Raw genomic sequence first — 5,861 nt, 5'->3', positions numbered from 1 at the left:
CTCATGCACTACTGAAGAATGGCGAAGTTCGTTTCCTACAACTTCGTTCGAGTAAATATTTGGCTGTTTCATTCACCAAGACGCTACCCCTGCTACTTTCAAGAAGCTCACTCATCATATTGAACTACGTTGTCTCAAAGGTCTCGACGTATGTACACATGAGGGGAAGTAATTGAACACTGCACTCTTTTTCCTTTAACCATGGTTTTTCCTATTGGATTTTCCTAGTGAGGTTTTTTAACGAGGCAGCATCTTACACGCATAATGGACATCAAGGGGAAGTGTTATGAATATTATGGTGATGCCATTATGGCAAGGCTTAAATATACTTGTTCTCCAAGCTTAACTTGTTCTCCAAGTGGCTTTGTCCACAAGCTATTGTAATCCTATATAAAAGACTCATTACTCATGGAATAAGACACACCAATTTATCCTCTTCTCTTATTACTTATAACACACAATACTTACCCTTAAATTATATAATACTATCAAAGCCCATTACGATTATCTGCAAGTTATATGTGGGCCGATATAGTATCATATATTATAACTAAAATCAGATACGTAATACTAAAACAATATACACATCGGTATATTACCTTTACATATTGAACCGGATAAACAATATATATTAATATATGTATAAATTTTAATTCACACATATTATGATATTCATGCAATTTTATACGTGTATTACTAATACGATTTTCGTAAAACATACTAAACGGAGGTTAATAAAACAAAAGTTGTTTGATTGGTATTTCATGTGATGATGTATTCGGTTTAATGAACCAACCGGTCCTGTATTTTGAACCGTGCGGATCTTACCTACAAGGAAAAGGAAAGTTTGAAAATAAACAATAATATTAACTATGAAGCCGAAAATCTTGCAAATATGTAAACAATATTAGATGCCAAAAAAGTTTGCGCAATCGAAATTGTCAACAATTTAACCTAATAAATTCCTAAAATTCAGGAAGCCACAACTTCGGAACTTCCCACTATGCATTAAGTGATGGACAATCATATACTCCCTCTGGATTTAAATGTACGATGTTTTAGGTATTTCACACATATTAACACAATAATTATTTGCTATAAATTTTGTCACTGCATTGAGTTTTAATGCAGTGCAATGAGTTTTAATGCAGGACAAATAAATTCTCTAGTAAAAAGACAAGTTGCACGTACCCAACCACCCAACCGGATAATTATTTGCTATTACTAGATGTGTTTGTTTTTCAAGATAAATTTGGTTACTCAAAATACACTTTACACTTTGGAAATTTTTTTAGTTTTGGAGCCACATTTTTAACGAAAACGAATTTAGAATGGAGCCAAAACCAAAAGAGTATTTCACTAATCTTCTATATATATTAGCAATATGTATTGATGCAAATTAAAACTTATCAATGGCTTTTCACAGATTTGATTTAAATTTACCATTTCAAAATAATGAAAGAGAAGCTTTGTTTGATTTGAATAAAAGTCCACCGAGAAATTCTACTCCATCGGATGATGGTGCAATTATTCAATATGATGAAGAACTGGAAAATCATTCTTTTACGAATTCAGGTATATTTTGTTTCCTTATTTTTAGCTAATTATTTATTTTGTATTGTTGATATATATCTACATATTACTTCTAATAATTTGCTACTAATACATGTCAAGAAATATTCTCTTTTTTGGATAAATCAAGAATTATTCTCTTTTTTGGATAAATCAAAAATCATCGCTGTTTGATCGATTATTTATATATACACAAGAATCACAGAATAATAATTTTTGTTATCTTAATAATTTAATCTTTTTGATATTTGCAACAGGAGAAAACATTCACGTGTCAGAAGGTCTTCAAGAAGCTAATGTTCATAAAAGAAAACAAATGACAGATGGAGAAAGGGTAGAGATCTATCTTGCACTGTTGGAGAGAAGTGTCAATGGAGTTTTACCGAATTCAACGACAACAGAAGTTTCGGATCTATTTTCAGTCCCCTTACAAACGGTCCAACGGATTTGGCGACGAGCCAAAAATACTCCTAGTGGAGAAGCTGTTGACGTATCACACAAGAGGAAAGGAAATTGTGGGAAGAAGAAAAAGCAAATTGACCTTGAGCAATTCGCTAACATTCCACTCCATCGTCGCACAACACTAAGGTCACTTGCAGCATCTTTAAATGTGAGCCATGGGTTTTTGTCTCGACTTTTAAAAGGAGGGATCATTAAGCGACATTCAAATGCCATCAAGCCATCTTTGAGTGATGGTAATATGAGAGCTCGGCTGGAATTTTGTGTCTCGATGCTTGATAGTGCTACTATTCCCAATAATCCGAAGTTCATCGATATGTACAATATTGTACATATCGATGAAAAGTGGTTTTACATGACAAAGAAGAGTTCGACTTATTACTTACTTCCTGTTGAAGAAGAGCCGCACCGTACATGCCAGAGCAAAAACTACATTACAAAGGTAATGTTTTTAGCTGCCATGGCGCGTCCAAGATATGACGGAGAAGGAAATGAGATTTTTTCAGGAAAAATAGGATTGTTTCCATTTGTTACAATGCAACCAGCTCAAAGACGAAGTAGAAACCGAGCGGCAGGCACTTTGGAGTTAAAGGCAATGACTTCAATCAAGAGAAAAAATATAAAGGAGTTCTTAATTGAGAAAGTAATTCCAAAAATCCGGGAAAGATGGCCACAAGAAGATTTTGGAAAAACTATTTTTATTCAACAGGATAATGCGAGAATTCACGTTGATCCGAATGATGAAGAATTTCAAGCAGCTGCTTCTGATCATGGTTTTGATATCCGTTTGATGTGTCAACCACCAAATTCACCTGATTTGAATATTCTAGATCTGGGATTTTTTAGTGCCATTCAAGCACTACAATATCAGGTATGTCCTAAGACTATACAAGAACTTATTTCTGCGGTTGAAACTTCATTTGATGAATATCCTTCAACACAAGTGAACCGGATATTTTTGACTTTACAAACTTGCATGCAAGAAATTATGAGGGTCCAAGGAGAAAACAAGTATAAAATCCCACATATGAAGAAATCTGTTTTGGAGAAGGAAGGCAATTTACCATTACAACTGAGTTGTGATCCTATCTTGGTACAAGATGTAATAAATTATTTGTCTACTTAAGTTTCTATTATGATTGTGTTATGTTGACACATTAGGTGATGGTAAATAAGAAGACTATTCTTTACAGAGGTGTAGATGGGTACGATAGTTTAATTTCATGCAATAGTCATTAATAGTTTGACTTTGAAATTTCTGTTACCCATATAAATTAACCACTTTTGCACAGATAAATATACATTCTTGGAAGTTTCATTTTTATAAAACCAAAATGCATTAACTAAACCTTAAAACTTCTTACATTAGTATACAAGAAAAAAAGCTACAACATCTTACATTCATATCCGGAGGGAGTATTGTTTTTGATTGGTTGCTTTGAATAATATATTTATTTACGTGATTGACTGTATACAGATCCATTACTTGATTCATTATATACAAATCTTTGTTTAGATTGTATCCAATAATATCTAACAGCTATATACGAAATTCACATATTTCTAAAAAGGGAATATTTTTAAAAGGAATATTATGATGTATATGCGCTATAATCTCCCATAAATTTAGCCTAATTAATTACGATATTAAATATATTCTCTAACTATGTGCAGCCGCTCGCATATAAATACACATCTTCGTATCAACTCAATGCACAATCACATTCTCACATCACCCATAAAAATAGCTGTGCCCTTAGAAAATGTTACACTCCTTAAGGAAGTAAAACAATGGAAAATCCAGTCGGAGAATTCACGTTTCCGTTCACAAAAAATTTGTTTGTTTTCTGGAAAAGGAAAACATAACCTAATGGGCTAATGACGAAAACATTAATAATACTGTGGCCCAAATTAAAATTTGTTTTTCTCATGAATTACTATGGTCCAACTTACAATGGCTACTTAATTCAAAGTTTTTGAATGATTGTAATTAATTTTTCTTTGATTTTTATTAAGTTGTTGTACGAATATATATGTACATGTTAATTATTTATATTCTAAATTTTTATAAAGTACAAATAAATTCATATACACAACCAAAGAACTGAATAATCTAAACAATAAATTATAACATAAAAACAATAAGAATGTTTATGTGTAGATATGCCAAATTTAAACAAATATGGAATATTGTTATAAATCATGGAGTGAATTGCCATTAACCAGGTCCGAACCGAGACCAGCCCAATACCTAGAAAATGGAGAGATGGCCGAAGCCTAGAGAGAGGAGAGAGAGAGCCAGCTTCAGGAGAGAGAAAGGCAACCACAAAGCTTGGAGAAAATGAAACATTTTCCTTTTCCTAGTAGATGTAATCTTTCCATTATTATGTATTAGTAGTTTTCATAATCCTAGTGAGTTTAGGTTTTGGATACTTTCCATTTATCTTTATCTTGTAATCCTTATATAAAGGAACCTCTATTGATCATTAATAACACATAAATATTCAGTCTCTAAACTCTCTATTTACAACACGTTATCAGCACGATAGACTCCAAAACCCTGAGACAAAACCTAACCTAAAATCCGTCACACATAAACCCTAAATCAGGCGCAACTTAAGATCGATCTATCTCTCAAACCCTGAGGAACCAGACGACGAGCCACATATCAAATTGAAGATCTTGACGAGACGAATCTATCAGCGCAAACCGTTCGTCGATCTGATCTCAGACGCGCCCACACTCGCAGAAACAATACTCGGCACCGTCTTGGTCTTTTGGAACCCTAATTCTGAAAAAACCCCAAATTGTTCTTGCTTGCGTTCTGGCTTACAAACACCCGATCAGCTCCAGCCCTAAGGTGTTCTTGATCCTAGACGACCTCAGTTTCCAGTTCACATCACAGCCAGCTTGAGTTCCCAATCAACCCGCTCGCAAACTCAAGAAGAAGACGTGTCTGACGTCCTCGGCGCACATCCGCGACCAGACGCCAAACCATCCGACGTCCATTAGTCTCAGCTCGTCTCTGATCTTTGGTGGTCCGGTTCAGACCTGCATAACAAAGGTACAGACTTAATTCTGAGAACATTAATCAAACCTGGTTGTTTTGTAAAGATTGAAACCCTAAAAGATAATCTCTAAAACTAAAAGCCATAGGTTAAATAGATCAATCCCGTATGAGTAAATCGAAGCTCTATAAGTTCGATCTAAGACCTAAAAACGAGATTGATCCATTGATCAATTAAAATCAGAACCTTAAAGGTTTTTGAATCTCAAATCAAATCCCCTTGATCAAAGATCAAAGTTTTCGAAATCCTCTAAAACCCTAATTTTGGAAAAATCAGTTTTTAATTTTGATTTGAAACTTGAGTATTTGATTGATCGCCTAGAGCTATGATTAGGATTGTTTTTAAAACTTGAATCTGAATCTTGTTTAAACTAAAACCCTAATCTCGAATTTTAAAATTCCTAATGGCCTTGAAACCCTTAATCTTGATTGATATCTCTAAAGGCCTTGAAACCTTAAATCTCTCATTACTTAAAGCTTGAAAGATTGATTTAAAGAATTTACATATTGAATGAGAGTTAGGTTGCTAGATTATTTAATTCTAAAACCTAATAGATATGCGACTAAGAAATAGGATTGAATGCATCTAGATCATGTTTTGTATATGGCCGTGTGGCTTAATACATTGTTCATACTTGCGGCCCTGTGCCCTTGATTGATTAAAAGCCGTATGGCTTATAGTGCATATCAAAGTGACCGTGTGGCCTAGTATCCGGATGGTTATATAAACCGGATTGCATCATGATCCGATCCTTAAGATCGT

This window comes from Brassica oleracea, chromosome C7 (genome assembly GCF_000695525.1).
Source record: "Brassica oleracea var. oleracea cultivar TO1000 chromosome C7, BOL, whole genome shotgun sequence".
NCBI lineage: Eukaryota > Viridiplantae > Streptophyta > Magnoliopsida > Brassicales > Brassicaceae > Brassica > Brassica oleracea.
The sequence above is the reverse complement of the archived record's forward strand: the minus strand, read 5'-3'. Positions refer to the sequence as shown.